This window comes from Lichenostomus cassidix, chromosome 2 (genome assembly GCF_008360975.1).
Source record: "Lichenostomus cassidix isolate B80296 chromosome 2, HeHo_3.0, whole genome shotgun sequence".
Lineage (NCBI taxonomy): Eukaryota > Metazoa > Chordata > Aves > Passeriformes > Meliphagidae > Lichenostomus > Lichenostomus cassidix.
Window position 1 is genome coordinate 104,329,755 of NC_139482.1, and position 16,674 is coordinate 104,346,428.

Here is a 16,674-nt window from a genome sequence, read left to right on the forward strand (position 1 = left end):
ATAAAGCAAGAGTGTATCGATTGAGTTTTACTAGGCTGACAGCAGCGCTGAAGGTCCTTGTGACCCAGAAGTTTGTGACCCATGAAATCTCCATTTTCCTTCTATTGGTAATGTATCTTGAAGTACAGAGGACTGGAAAATGCATCCGGGGTGACCCAACACATTGATTATCTACAAACAGAAAATTATTTGAACTTTTTCCAAAAAACGGGTTTGATACTAGTAAATATAAAGGATAGGCTTAAATTAGATTGTTGAACAAGTGCTCCCTGAGGACAAATTCACTAAGGCAACAGCCAATCCTTACAGCTATGAATAAGATCTACTATTTTTTCCTTTAAAATGCTAATTTCAGATGCTTGGCCATTTTGCGGATTCAGCTTCATCAGCTTGCATGCACGTGCCCAAAAATCAAAATTTTGCTTTATAAATGGTACTTGTGTCTGACTGAAGGAGATAAAGGGCAGTAAGGAATTGGGCAGAGTTATTTCTAAAACTGGTAAATATCCAAGGTTCATGGAAAGAACCCTGTAGCACACAGGAACACCAGCAGGCAGATTTTACAGCTCTGTCCAGAGCACAGAAGGAAGATAAATCATGGCCATCCCCCTCTCATTTTTGAAATGGTTCAACCCTGGGGTTTAGCTGAAGGACTTAAGGCGTTTTTGAAGTGCAAATAGACTGGTGAAGGGTAAACCTTTTCAGAGTTTCATTTAGAAGGATTTTTTTTTTTTTAGTGTGGATTTCTGGCACCAGCTGAGATCTGGAAAGCCACAGGATTTTTTTGTTTTTGATCAATCAAGCAAGCAGAACTTGCCATGGGGGTGTACATTCTCTGCATACATATTGATCCTATTGTGTTTAAAAGTAGTTAATTTAATCAGGGCTTTTTGAAACCTTCCCTGGTAAAACTTGCATTAATGAAGCTGTCATTTCAAGGTCATGTTTCAGTGTCAACAACTTAATGGTAATGACAGAAGTTACATGTAAGTTTAATATCAATATTTCAATCATTCCATGTTAAAACTGCATTGAATGAGAACTGATTTTACATACATGCATGTAAAAATGTTCAGCTTCAATTGGAAAGTGTGACTCTCATTAAATGAGATATTTTCAAAGCAGTCTGGAGTTACCAAACACATTGATTCTGACAGTTCTGATACTATTCGCTGCTGTTTGGATCAGTACCCTTGGCCTGCCCTATTCCATAGGGAGTTTGACTCCAGTATCCTATTTTGCACCTTTTCTCTTCCAGCAAAATGGTTGTAATATCAGAGTTTTGATTCAAGGCTCTTTCTAGTAGTTTTTGACCTTTTACCTCACATTTTGTCGTTTAAAAGCAGCAGCATGCAGAAGATGGATTGCATATTAACTATAAACACTTCTCTCTACTGAGATAAATATTTGGAGATAAAATGTTTAAGGGCTGGTTGTTTGATAAGATGTTCATTTGAGTGTAGAGTACAGATTTTATAAGACAGGATACAGTTTACGACTTTTCATCCATATCTGATGACAACATCTTCAAGTATTTTTGGTGAAAGCATAACATATTTTCAAGGCTTTTTCCTGTGAGGATGTTAAGTGCAGACTTGACTATTTGCTTCTTTGATTTATTTGGCTTGGAAGTAGCTTCAGAAAGTTGTTCTTGACATGGTGACACTCGAGGTACAGTAGAGTTAGTGGGTTCAGATACCATGGCAGAATGTGCCTGTACATCTCCCAGAATCAATCTTCTCATTGCTTTTCATCTTGGTAGTTGCAGAATGCCTTTTGCTGAGATTTGAGGTGGAAAGCAGAGTCTTGCGTAAAACCTTTGTGGTCATGTACCAGTAATGGTCTTCTGTAGAGTTTCCTGCTTGTGTTTTTCCCAACTGAATGGGATTTTATCAAAGATTCTGGTGTCACATCATTTGGTGGCTCAGAATGGGAGAGGAACCCTAAAGATGGTCTGACGTCCAGAGTTAGGATCGTCTTTAGGAAGGACCAGAGTGGCTATTAGTGTAATTTCTGTGTATTGAATGTCCAAAATGGCCTACTATGGGAAAATGGCCTATATTAAAAAATGTGTATTTATACCTTACTTTTGTATTTACAGTCTGGTGGTTTGATGTGGTCCGCTATGAGAGCGCAGTAGAAACATTCTACATCAGAATAGGGACCTACCTAAAATCATAACTCGCCACAAATTAATAAATGTGGCTAAATACAATCAATAAGTAAGTCTTAAGAAGTCCATGTTGTGATTTGTCCCTGACTTTACACTGGACAGGAGATGTTTGGTTATCAGGCCCTCTGTCCTGGTCTTTTATTTTATGACTCTAACTTTACATCCATAAATCTCACATGTTCTCAGTCTCATGTAATGTAATAATGGTCATTTCATGTAGTGTTTGAAAACTGAACATGAGATGCTGTTTAAAGTGTTACTGAGAGACAGGGAAATTCTTTGCATCTCACTGCAGAGAAGGGTTTCTCAGAATTTGTAGAGTCACTTTTGCAAATATGTCATCAGGAGAAGCTAATATGACCTTTCCTTAGCACCACCCAGGACTCTTCAACAAGTTGCGGTCCACAGCCTGGATGTAGAATTTTGGGTGTATTTCAAATCAGCAGTTTTTAGTTCACTCTTACAGGCATAGAGGGCAGATTTTTGTTTAGGAACAGGTACCATTCTGTAGCTGGATATGTGGGTGTTGGCTGGAAAATCTATCATTCTAATTTAATTTTTTTTAAAGTGGTGCCTGCTCAAATGTCAAAACACTGAGGGGCTGTTACTTGCAGATTACAGATTTATCGAGCAGCTGTGACATTAAAGGAATCGTACTCTGGTTACAGTATGCATTTGTCAAGGGCACAGGCTTGCACAATGATTCTGAATTCCTGTGGAATTTAACTGAGCAACAGCTGGTCTGTAGGATGTGTAGATTTTAACAAGGTAATGTCTGTGTTTTGGCAAAGGACTTGTGTGACCTTCTGCTGAAGCTGTTCCAAAGTGCCTTCTTCCTCCATTCAGGTCTGTAGGGGTCCTGAAACAGTTTTTGTGTAAAATTTCTCCATCCTCTCTTCTCCTCTTGATTTTATCACAGGTAAATTCTACAAAATTCTTCAATGAAGTATTAGGGGGAAAAAAAAGAAAATAAAAAGGCTATCACTAACTACAGTTTACGATAGAAAGAAAACTCTTTTTGGCTTTTAATTGTGTCAGATTCCTTTTCTCAACAGTTGTTGGTTGGGGTTTTTTTCACTTGAGAGAGGTTTATGGTGCTGTGTCTGCCAGGATAACTGTCTTAGGGTTGAAGTTGTATTTCTCCCTGAGTTCCTAGAGGTGATGTTATCTTTTGTTCACTCAACAGTATGGTCATTCCTGAGAGCATCTGTCACTTTAGGCATTGTAAGATGGATGAGTCTCAAGTGAACTGCTAGTTGAAGCAAATGGTAAAAATAAGAAAAGACATGGGGGTTGGGTGTCTTCAGAGGGGACAGACAACAAGGAAGCACTGTTAGAAATCAAAAGTAAGCCAGTCCATAGTGGAGGAAAGAGCCAAGATGTGGATCACGTTAGTAGATCTCACAGGTCTTGGAAATGAAGATTGGTGCCTGATGAATTCTGAAGAGATCTTCTGCATTGTGGCAAAAATGCTGTTGATTTGTTTCCTACTTCATTTGCAAATAAGGGAGGATCAGGAGATGACCTGACCATAAGATGAAAAAAAAAATTGTCATATTGTGTTACAGGGTTAGGACAAATTAATACTGTCAATAATCAGGAAAAGAGTTAATAATATTTTGTATGTATTAAATATTGTGTGATAATCTGTGAGTACTGAGTGGGCACTTAACAGTATAAAAACCAAAGCAGCATATGAGGAGTTTAACTTTTGGAAAAAAATGTAAACTCAAAATTCATAGTTGATGGCATTTCAGAAGGTACTTAATATTTTTAAAAGAGGTAAAGTTCCTTACAGTGTCTCTGATTTAGCTGGACTAATAATTGAGTTAGACTTGTTAACAGAGAGAAAGTGTGCAAAAACACATAAACCCCAAGAAAACTCCCTCAAATGCATTGACAAGCAGATCCATACCCCCTACCCCCAGGCTGAGCAAAGGTCTGTGTTTGCAAAAGCAGCCGGCAAAGGACAAAAGGCACTTACAGCCCAGTGTGTGTCAAGGTTTGGGAAGGGTCCAGGAGGATCTTGGCTTGAAAAATTATTTTGTCACACTGTTGGCATTGGTCCATAAGGGGAAGCACTGGTTGAAAGGCGAAGAAATTAAGATGATTAGAAGCTTTAAAGCTTCACAAATGGTGGAGTATCTCTCTTCTCAATGGATGTAAATAATAGATGAAAGACCAAGAGTGACAACAAAGGCTCAGGGCCTTTAAGAGAATGTGTGCACCCTGAATAGAGGTCTGTGGCCTAGGGCCAAAGGTCTTAGCTTTGAGTGTAATTAGAAGAAAATACAAAAATGTCATTACTAGCAGGTGAAATGTTCAGCACGTGTCTGAAAAATAGCAATTTCAGAGCCAGGAGCTGTTGGAATTGGATTACTGACATTCTGCAATCCCTGGAGTCTGTGCAGAGCCCTACAGTTTGGTCGGGAGTTGCGTGTGTTGTCCCTGTTGTCCCTGTTGTCCCTCTGCGAGGCAGACGCTGCCGGCGTGGCAGGGATGTGCTGTGGGGCAGCACCGGTGGTCCCTGGCAATAGAGCTGTTTAGAGCCTCTCCTCAGACCACAATCCTGCCCAAAACCTTTCCTCAGCGAGAGGTGAGGGTTACAGCTGCTCTCTAAAACAGGCTGATTTTTAAAATTGAGAGGAGTGGGGAGGAAGCTTTAAGGCCTTTAATTTTAAAAGCTGGAGCTTGAATTCTGGGTGTACAGCGGTGTTCTGGTTTTGACAGCAGGCCTGTGCCTGTAGTCCCAGCCTTAAGCCTTAAAATCCCATTTGTGAGAAACAGAGAAAATTCCTTTAAATCTTTTGGCAAAATATGGTCTGTTGCTATTGTGAAACCAAACCAGTTTGTCTGCCTAAGAAAGTCTTGTCAAAGTCCACTCAGTGATAACTCAATTTAAAGCTTTTCCTGATGTTAATTACTGCTCTGTACAGCCCTAGGTATTTTAGGAGTTCTTTTGCTTGCTGCTTGCTATACCATTTTTGTCACTTCTTGGGGTGTTTCAGGTGTATTTTCTTTTACAAACTGCAATTTCTATTAGAGATGTTTTTTCTAATAGAAAAACTTCAATACTTTTATGGAAAGCCAAATAGGAGAGCAACCAGCTAATTCTGATTTCATTCTGAACATTGATCTCCAGGGTAGATAAATGCTCACCCATTTAGTTTGTTTCTTTCTAAACTAATAGTAAAATAATTCCTTCTGTGTTACCATTTTTTAAAATGTTTCTGCAACTGTTCATTTTATCATGTTAATGTGCTAAATTCCTAATCTTTCATGTAGTGACATCAGCGCCAAAAATGTGCAAAGTCTAAGTTTGAACTTCTGGTAAAATACAGAGAAGCAACCAAGCACTTTCAACTAAGTATTCCCATGAAGAAAAATATGTTTTTTTAAGTCATTGGCCCTCCTTTTTTCACCCCAGTTCAGTTTTCACCCTAGTCCAGCTTTCCACAGGAAGGGTTTTTTGGCTTGTTATAAACTATAGGCTGGCAGGAGTAATTCTGATTTTTTTTCTCCCTTTTTATTTTTCAGGTGTTCAGAAGTTTTAAACAACTTTGCAGCAAGGCTTCACAAACTCTTAGCTGCATCCTTTAATCATGACTGCATTTCAAACAGGTTAAAAGGAATCGGAGAAGGTACTGTACTTGCCTTTCCTAATAGACAATACATTGTATGTTTGTGATCAGCATCTCTGCTTTCATTTCCATTGCCTGCATTTTAGGAGCAGTGTGGTCTGTAAATAACTATTTTATTTTTGCTTCAAGCATGTAAAATATCTAGGTTCTTAAAAAATCCTGTAATCCAGTTCATATAATCAAAAAGCCTTCAATAGAGGGCTGATTTGTGTTTCCATTTTTTCTTACATACCCACAATGAGGTCAGCTTCATTATTTAATGGCAGTTCTTTTGAAGCTGTAACAATTTTCTTCTGCTGTTTTTCTTAGAAGCTCTGCAAATACCTAAGCAAATAGCTAAATATATGTTTTATGCACTTGGAGGGTGAATGTTTGTTTGTTTATTTGTCTTCTCAAAGGGTTTAAAACAAATGGGAAGAAGAATGCAGATCTTTGTAATGATTGGGATAGATTTGTTCTTCCAACTGAGATTCTCACATGTCTTTTTTTTCCTGACTTCTGAGAGGGGGGAGGCTTGTCTCAGTACACAATATTGGGCTCAAATAGTTTCTTGCTGCATTTAAATAGGCAGCGTACCCAGAAGGCTGAAGATCTATTCCTGCTTTATGACCTGTTGTATCCCTGGGGCAAGGGCAGCCCTGAGTGGAGCAAGGGGGTCACGGCCACAGCCCAGGCTCTGCGTGGCCCTTGTGGGCTCCTAAAACCTGCCCGCAGGAATATTTTGCTTGGCAACATCTGGAACATGGTATAAATCTGGAAGAGGGGGGAACCTCCAGGATTTTGCTTTGCCAGGTGCTAGGAGGAAGCAACATTAGCCTTTTTGATGGGGGGGAGGCAGATTCTGCGGCCCTGAAGTTAGGCTAAACAATTGCAGAGGTCAAAGGACAGCTGAGTGCGGTCAATGAGACACCCTGGGGTGTATTTTGTTACTTAGTAAAAGGAGCAGCATCCTAAAACCCTAAAGGATTCTCTTGAAAATCTGTGTTGTGAAAAGGTTTTATGAGTCTGATGGCAAAAAGTGCTGATTTAGCTAAGGAATGCTTGCTTTTGTCTAAATGAAAGGCTAATCCTTACCAAATGTTGGCAGCTATTATAGTGCAGTCAATGCAGGTCTGAAAGGACAGTTAGAGTAGAAGTGTATTTTGGGATCCCAAATGTTTATCATTTTAATGGTTCTATAACTGAAAAGATTTCTGAAACTTTCACCTTTTATCCTAAAATTTAAACCATGAACAAAATATCTGAAAAAGTACAAAGTAAATCTTCACTTAAAATGTTAAAAAATTGTTCATAAGGGAGCTGTGCCTGCCTGGTTATTCTATATTCCCTGATAAATTTGCTTCAGATTTTCAGGGTACTGCCTGGCTTAAAGTATAACTTCCTTTAATCTGCCTACACTTATTAATTGGCTGAAAAAAAGTGTGGGGTTTTTTTCTGGTCTTGAGTAATTTTTACTGTTCTTGTTTCAATGCTCATGAGACAAAAGTAAAGAATAGGTTTGGGGTAATTAATTCCTATAATTTGTTTAGCATTATCTTTCTTTGAAAGGACAGCTTATTAACACTTAACATTTGTCATAGAAACAGATAAGAAATCAATGTCAGAGCCAAGACCTTGTAAATAACCCGAAAGGAAATGTAATAATGGCTGTCTTCACCACAGAGGTGGTGGGGGAAGGACTGGGCGTGTGACAGAAAAGGTTCAGTGCTTTTTGTTTTCCTTTGGAAGGGGGGGTTGCTGCAAGGCACGACCTGGGGCCTCTGACTCGTTAGCCCTACTGTCTTACGCAAACACTCGAGGTTGTATTAGGAAGAAAAAGCTACTTCGGAGCCAGCGGTGGTGGTGTTTATAATAGAGACTAACCTGGTGTTTCGTCATGATCTTTAAAAGAACTCTGTAAGAAGAGTGGAAAAGAATAAACTGCATCATTTTCAGCTGGCGGGGAAAGTGAGCAAGGAAGTTGACAAGTTGGTTTGGTTGATTTTTGAAAGAAACGTGCTTGCAAAATATAGCTTTTTGTAGAGCTTAATTTTTAAACTCTTTAGAATTGCTCTATACAGATGCTTAGCATTGATTTATGTCAAGGTTAAGGCACCTTTAAACAAATAAAGTAGGGAATGGATAAACCTGCTAAAATACAAGTTGCCTATTAAACACAGATGATGTTTGTATAGCATTCAGGTTGCCACAAAACTGACACATGTCCTGAAATTCTCCTGATAACCCCTCCTAAACTCATCAGGAAATGATGGCATGTGTTTGAGGGGTACACAAGGGAGCAGCCAGATAGGATAGAGATGGAAGGTCAGGCCTTAGCTTTGACTTTCTAGGCTTCAGCTTCTTGCTTTTGCAATAGGGTAGTGGCAGATGAAGAAAGGATTAAGGTGATTTATTTATCAATGAGGTTGGTCTGGCTTTTGCTGTAGGAATTCATTGAGATGTCTGAGTCTACTTTCAGTGTTATCCCTATAGACAATAACTGCCATATTTTACATATATATCTATGTGGAATTAAATGCTATATCTGTATAATTAAACTGCTTAGAGGAGTACATATTTGAGTTGTAATGCTTAGTTTTGTTTGTAACTTCAGAATTTAACTACTCAGAGTATGTAAAATAGGTTTAGATGCATAACTTTATTTTTTTCTCATCTACTGGAGGAAGTTGTTTTGTATCTATAAACTATTTATCATGTGTTTGGGTTTTTTGTTTGTTTTTTTTTAAAGCAGATTTTAGCCCACAGTGAGAATTTTATGCACAATGTTAATATTCTACTGTGGCAACAGATGCAGAAAAATATTTTGAGCACAAGTTTCTTGAGTGTCAGAATTTACTGGAAGTTTTATATCCATGCCATCAAGAATGCATAGAACCTGAGAATTTTCTGTGTTGCTGAATCATTAAACTGTAGTGGCAGCTTTGGGACTCAAGATTGCTGGTGCCAGCATATTTATGTTGCAGGTAAATTAAGTCCAGCCTGTAATATCACTAAGACTTTTGGGAGAGAAGTAGAGAAGCACATCTAATGCTTCCAACGAGTCAAAAATTTTATTATAATTTTTTCTTTGTGCAAGACATAGGCCCCTGCCCTCCAATTTATCATAGTGGCTGATGAGTTTCATCACAGAACAATATAAGCATTTGAAATTGAAAACTGTTTTCTTCTCCTATTAAGTGTTCATGGGATGCAATTTGAATTTTTGCATTTCTGTTTTGCATAAAGATAAAGGTGGAGGGGTTTTCTGGACCTAAATGGCATTATAAAAATATAATTTGTGGACATTTATCCCACAAATAACTTTTGAGATTCTATCTAGAAAAGGTAGCTTGAGTGTCAAAACTCTTCTTTTTTAGCTATATCCCTGGATACAGTGTTCAAGTTTTGTTGTGTTGATTGCCCATTTCTTGCAAATTTCATCCTAACTGAAATATGGGATATTGCAGAAGGCCCAACAGTGATGTACATCTTTCATCTCAAACAGGGTTGCATCTGGTAATTTCAGAGATTCTGGACAGAACTTTGTTTATTTTACAGAAGAATTTGTGGTATTCTGTGGGGGGTAGAAAGTGGGGTCAGCTTTGACACATGACAAACACATGTTGCAGAAAAGGAAAGGGAAGAACTCTACAAAGCACTCTGCACTTGGAAGTTCATTTCCACTAAAATTGTCTATGAGAAATTTGGCCACAGTTTCCCAGCAGTAGGGAAGTTGCAAAAGGTGTCTGAATTATATTAAATTGACTTTACTTGTGGATTTAAGCTGATCGTTATGGTTTTGACCTATAGAGGGTTTTCTTGTCTATTTAGTGCGTTGGTTTTTTGCATAGAAGTGGCCATGAAAGCAGCTGGCTTTGCTGTGTTGGTTTTTCCTTGTCTCTGCATCATGGGCTAAAAGTGACTCCGGATGAACTGTATTAGATATGTCTCTCTATCTAGTGACTACATGGGAGCTTCAGATAAGAAAAATCTTGTTTGTTCCTTTCTAAAACATATTCTGAGTTCAGAAGAGCAGAAACATGATCATTTTGACTTATTTGAAAATGGTACTTTTGGAAGAGCTGTGCAGGTATGTGCTCTGAGTGGATTTGACAAACATTTTGACACAACCTTCTGCAAAAGAAGTGGGGCTCGTTTCCACCTTTGCTAGTTCCTTTTTAGGGATGACTAAGCCTTGTAAAATGAAGGTGAACTCTCAGTCGGGCTTGCCTGTTTTCACACTAGGCTCTAGAGAGATAAACAGTCCTTTTTTCAGAGCATGTGAGAAGCCAACAACTTACCTAACCTTCTATCCAAGTGCATTAGTGAAGGCTAGTTCAATTCAGGCTGACTTTATTTCTTCTTGATTTTACTTTATTATTTTAATCTAGAAGTCTGTGTTACGGATTAATTTAGTAATCTTTCTGGAGAGGTAGAAGAACAAAACTTGATGGTGCTTTTGGCAGAATTACGCACTTTATGGGTGAAGGAGAAGGGGGAGATGCCACATGTGAGTCACTTGGATGCAGGGTGTTATCCTTTGTACAGAGTCATAGACATGCTCTGGCTGCAGAGACTTTTTTTTTGGAACTCGTAACCCTGAAATTACTTTCAAGTTGCATATTTGAAGAAGTGCCATGGTACATTTCCAACTCTGCCAGCTTAGAAGGGAAAAAGTTTGCTTGCAGCAAAGGAAAGGTTGAAGTCAACAAAGTTTTACTCCAGTACTTTATCTTTAGCCTGTTGCAGCTGTCAGAAACCAGAACATGCATCAGATAAGATGAATACTGTGGAAAAAGAAAGTATTAAGTGGATATTTGTGAAGAATTGGGTCATCTTTGTTTGGAAAGTTTTAAGAGCCAATGTAATCTGTATTACCATTATGCCTATTATTCAGAAAGTTTCATTTTTATTAGTGTCAGTTAGTAAGTGTTTTGAGAACTGAGAACTTTCAGAACCACTAATGTATCTTCAAAATGAACAGCAATTCGTTTATACTGCTTGGCAATAAAATATCTTTGCCTCTCTTATTTAGTAGCACTTTCACATGAGAAAACTTCAAAAAAAGAAAAAAGAAAGAAAAGAACATAGGAAAAAACCACTTTTATTGTAGATATAGGTACCAAAAAGATCTTTCTTAAGGATTTTCTTTTTAATGCTTGTACTGTATCATCTGATGTTGAGATGTATCAGAATAGATTACATTTTAGCTTCTATTTTCTGTATCTTGATAGTGAATTTTTTTGCTATTTTCCTGTCAAGTAGTGTCATCTTGGTGAGCAGTCTTTAAAAACGTCAAGCATAAGTTCCTATATGAGTGGTACCTTGTGCCTACAATAAATAAATAGCATAAACTGTGATGTTTAAAACTTAAAATCTTGCAGCTTAGTGGCCTAAGGATTTACAATAATTTACATACAGGGTTTGCTAAGCCATAATGCAGAGTCCTACTCCATCGTCCTATTGAAGGCAACTCCAGGCAGGTGAATATGTACTTACAGTACTGAGTTCTGAACCCAGATCAGGAGAACTGGTGTAGAGAGAACTTGCAGGAAAAAAATGAAACACAAACAAGCTGAGCAAACTCAGTGGTTGGAAATTACTTCAACATCGTTAGCTTCATATGGTGGTCTTTGCTAGTCCAGTTGTGTTGAAGAGTTGGTCACAAACCTAATTGAAAAAGCATTCAAAGTATGCCTGGGATTGTAGGTGAAGTGCTCAGCTTCCAAGTGCCCAGTCCTAAAATGCTTAATGGATCATCATCCCTTTCATTTTCACAAGCAATGCCAGCTGAGATGCCATTGGGATTGCTTCTTTTTATGGCATTATATGGCTCTTTTGAAACATTGGTGACTTTCCCTTTCAATTTCTCTGGATAGAAGCAACTGGGAAAAAAACCTAAACAAAACCATAATTCATAAGAGTCAGCAATTAGTGATAATTGCCAGCATTAAAATTGCTGACAAATAGAGACTTGTGTTTATTTAGAAAGACCATTCACTGAGCTTCCCAGTTATGTAAATTAATTTTTTTTAATGGTGGAATATTAGATAGTGTTCTATTGAAATAAACATTAAATCTTCATTAGAAACAAAGCCTTAAATTGACTGGTGCATCTGAGAAGATAGTTTACTTCATAGATTATTGTAAACTACATAAATAGATTTTATGTCTCTAATGCTTCAGAATAGTTTTTTTTAATTGGTAATTACTAAATATAGTTGTTAGCTAATAACTTACAATAAGGTCTGTGTATTAACAAAATACATGTTGTCAGTGAATGACTGAACACTTATGTATATGAAAGGCATATAAAAATAACAAAGTTTCAATTAAAATATATTTGCTTTGGGAATAGTTGCTGATTCTGAATACATTATTTGGGGAACAAATTTGTGCTTATTAAGCTAATTGCTTAGATACTACATTAATTTTATCTGCTGTGTTATTATGAGTGGTAGCTGAATGAATTCATAGAATCATAGAATGGGTTGAGCTGGAAGGCACCTTCAAGACCATCACACCAGGTTGTTAGAAGAATAAATTATAATTCATGTCTGCAACTAATGCCAAAATCAAAATCACACAGCAAAAATATGCCTTGATCCTACAGCTAGGGTTAAGCATCATTACTGATTTGGTTGTATTGCACTGGATTAATAATGTGGTTAATAGTCCTATTGATTTAGGACAGAGAACATAAATGGGGAGAGCTATGGATGAGCATGCATGTTTTAAGGAAGCAGGCTGAGGTTTTCAAAAGTGCTCCTTAGTGATTTATTTGTGCCATCCCTGCCATGACTGTGTAAGCATATACTCCTTTTAAAATAATGATGTCTTTTAACAAAAACCAAAGCTTCAAAATCAAAAGCTATGTTTGTAGGTTGATAACCCTTTTTTTCCCAGCTGAAGGTTTTTCTGTTGAAAGAGAAATGTATCCCTTTTGTTGAGGGTGTATAGTGATGTTCCATTTAGTATGTATATTGTGAAAGATGCCTGCAGCATAAAAGGATTTGCTCCACCAAATTTATTTTAAAAATCCTACAAAAGCTTAACAGTAACTTATCTGCTTATTTCATAACATAATTTGAAAGGATTCCACAAGAAAGGACTTTACAGTCACAGTAGGCTAAATCCACATACTTAACTCCTGAAAGCTTTTATATGTTTTCCTTCATCTTCTTATTGCATATGTTTTCTGAGGAAATGTCATCAAATTAAGCTTGCTTAATCTTAAATCAACTCAGTCCTCATTAGAGGAAGGGGTTGAGCATCCCCAGTGCACTGACTGCACCAGTTTTCCTCTCACTATGTTGTAAGCGTTTATCCTATCTAGAATGCAGCATTTTTTTTCCCGAGTGGGAACCATAACCTGAAGAAAATTAAAGTCAGTGCAAGGTCTGCACAGTTCTCATCGTAAAGCTTCACGTGCAGAAATTTTGCAAAATTACTTCCACTACAGCAAGGGGATAAGAAGAACTGACATTTGTGGGGCTTACGTAGCTTGATTCCAACTTGATAGACTTAACTCTAAAATAGTGTTTTAGAACTTCAGGCTTAGTAAAAGATTGCAGCTAAAGATTCTGTGAGAGTGTTGTCAGAACCTTTGAGAGATGAAGGCAAATGCATAGTGTTAGGCAATAAACACAAGTGCTGAACTTGTAACTTAAAACTGCAGAGCTGCCGTTTTGTAAAACAAGACTTGAGCTCAGCTTGCAGTGACTTCTGTACCATTGTGCCTCACAGTGTATTCTGTGTTTGATTGTGGTTGTAAACTGCTCTTTGTGTGTACAGCTCAGTGGGCAACACTGCTGAAAAGAACTAAAGAAACATTTCAAAGTTTAGGTAAAATAGATGAGATGGTGTTTTAGTCGCTTTTTCTTGGTGGTTTTCTTTTGCCAGCCTCAGTGTTACATCACTGCTGGTTTATTCTGTGAAGCTGAAATCTCTCAGGTCACTGAATTTCTAAAAATGCAATCCAGACTTAATTTTTGCAGCATTTGGGGGTGATTTGAAGTTGATAGATTCATGCATGGAGGTTCAACTTAGTAACACCATCCTGCATACAGGTGTTAATTTTACCTTTAGTATGTTTATTGTTTTGTGAGCTGTTCCTGGGGACTGTAGGAATAGTCTTGGAGTGGAAGGGATGGAGCAGTAAGGGCATAGCAGCCCCCATAGTAAGACCAGTTGTGATTTGCTTTCTGTTTGATGTTGTGGAGAAACAGCTGCCCTGCTCCACCATCCTGCATGTGGCTCTGTAGTGTATGCATTCTTCTGTCTCTGTCCAAGGAATTGTCCAAATCCCAGGTAATCTGATGCAATACTCCACGTATAGATACCATTAATTGAGCAATAAGAGGAAGAATCTTGTCAGGAAAAAAAAAAAGTATTCTTGATCTTTCTCATTACTCTTACACAGCAGTGGCAACATTGGACTGAAAGGCAAGACTCTAAATGGTATTGGATGAAAAAAAATATTTTCTTCAAAATAAAATGAAAACTAAAGATGAGAGGAAACTGCACTGTAAATAGGGTAAATCCAAACTAATAATTTGTTTTTCCTGAAAGACATTGTGAATGAGTTATTTATCTGTCACTTGCTAGGTAAGATTGTAAGCTCTTTTACAGCTGAGTTTGAATATCCCTAGTGAAGACAAAACAGGGTGAGAATCTCAAGATATTGGAAAGACTGAGGGTGAAAAAAGGGATCTTACAGTGGTTATGAAGTAAGGCATCTACTCCATCTTACAGTCTTGTTTAAAGTCCCACATAAGTCTTCCCCACTGAATGCTACAGTTGATGCTGTACACAGACTTTTGACTTTGAAGTCTGCACTTTCAATTAGTGTATATATTTGTAATTGTCATTATTAACTGACGTCCTTTCTCCTGTATGCATGTTCATGGTACATCCTAGTGATGCTCTAATGGGAAAAAATAATACTCCCAGAACATGACAAAGACTTATGTAAATAACCAAAAACACTAGCTGTACCTGAAACAACCAGTTCAGTTATTCTGCAACATAAAGAGATGCCTGGTCTCTCTTTGCCTGAGATAACCCTTTGAGATACAGAAGCTGTGCCGGGCCTGGCAATGCCTTTGTGGAGGGACTTGCTTTCTTTTCCTTTGAAGAGAAACTTTTCTGTGGGGTTAGGCCAGATCAGAAGCCAGATTATGTGTTTTGGAGAACACAATTACATTATTAGGTTAAACACAAAGTAAGGACTTGATAGAGCTGACTTAATGGAGGGTGTTTGCATCAGATTCATCATTCACTATCAGGTAATTGTGAAATTGCTTTAAGCCATAACAACAACACTCACCCCCTCCCTCATCCTCCAGTTCGGTTCCTCTCCTTTAAAGTCTCTGGGGTCATGACCCACCTGGAGGCCAAATATGTGGTATCTGGTGTACTGAATGATCTGATTATATTTTACTAGCAGAGCCTTCAACTCAATGTGCTGGTCTGGCTCCCAAGAGTTATTGAGTAATGATCCACTTTTCAGAGGTGACTTTTTTTTTTTTTTTTTGTAAAGGAGCAGAGTCACCTATTTTTCTAAATAAAAGTGGGTAGTGTTTACTGTACTTACACACTGCTGGACCTGAGCTCTGTTCTTCTCAAACATCCTGTGTCATGTTTCTGCACAGATCTTTAGAAGCCTAGGTGACCACATGGAACAAAGTTATTTGTTTGAATTGATAAGGTTTTCTTGTAAGTTCAGCTTCTGGGTTTGAAAGAGTAATTAGAATTTCCCTGAGTCCTTCACCACATAGTTAAGTGATGCAGTGTTAAAATCAATCCTCTTTGAAATTTTGCTTTTGTTGTTTCCATTTCTGTCTGTTTTGATTGATAGAAGCTCATGGTAATTGTAGTTTTGCATTCCATAACGAATGCCTATATTAATTGTTTTATTAAAAGCTATAGCAATAAGCCTCCTTTACCTGTGGTCAGGTTAGAGGAATTTCACAATTGCCTTGTTCATGTGTCTTTGTAAGGAGACAGACTGAAATGTGAGGGCTGCCTTCATACTCTGATATGAGGCAGTTCTCTCTCCAGCAAATCTCATGGTTAATCCTCTAGTTCAGTGATGTGCTACTGCAAAGAAGACTTGAAATGGGTTTAGGAAATTTGCTTTGAAGAGCCATAGCAGCAATGGAGATGTGTTGCGTGCTGCCTTAGTATCTGAATCTTTTCAGAGATGTACAGTGAGAGTGATAGAGCCTGGAGGTGCTGGTGATCTAAATTTTAGGAAATTCCCCTATTATTTCATGTTTTATTTCAGATTTAATTTTGAAAGTATTCAATTCTGATAATGTCTTCTAATTCCCCCGTAAGTTTTAAGGGAATTAAATAAAATTTATCTGTGTACAATGGCAGAGTTGTTGAGGTAGAGGGGAAGCCTTAGAATGACTGTTGCCAAATTGAACCTCCTTCGTAGGTAGGGTGGTAGGGAAGAAAAAGGCATAACAGCTAAATACATCTACACTTTGCACATGCTAACATTCTGTAGAGTTCAGTCCAAAACAGATCACAAAATGTTGCCAAGAGAAAGTAGGCAGCTTAAGAATTACACTGGTATCCATCTGGTGGTGCAGGTAAAAGGAAAGTTGAGGGCTGGAATACTGAATTAGAGATGTGCAGATTGCTCATTGCTGGGAATCCAACCAGTTCTGTGCTGAGCTAGCTACAACTCGTGTGCATGTGTGCAATGTGGAAATAATTAATTACCCTCACATCAAACCTCCTACCCATTAGAAACCTCTTGGGGCGTGCAGGTAGGCTGCAGCAGAGTTCTGTGCAGTGTTTCGGGAAATGGGACAATGGTCAGGACAGTGAGCCCAAATGTGTCAGTGTTGGCAGCATAAAAACAGGTTT

At 38.0% G+C, this 16,674-nt stretch overlaps 1 protein-coding gene across 7 annotated transcripts in view; it reads left to right on the forward strand.

The window, feature by feature from the left end:
• GREB1L (GREB1 like retinoic acid receptor coactivator) overlaps window positions 1-16,674 on the forward strand; it is a 129,672-nt gene that overhangs the window by 50,309 nt on the left and 62,689 nt on the right. For all 7 annotated transcript variants that reach the window (XM_085052665.1, XM_085052666.1, XM_085052668.1 and 4 more), the window contains exon 2: window positions 5,711-5,814. The gene's annotated coding sequence lies outside the window, so the exon portion shown is untranslated. The remainder of the gene's footprint in view (window positions 1-5,710; window positions 5,815-16,674) is intronic.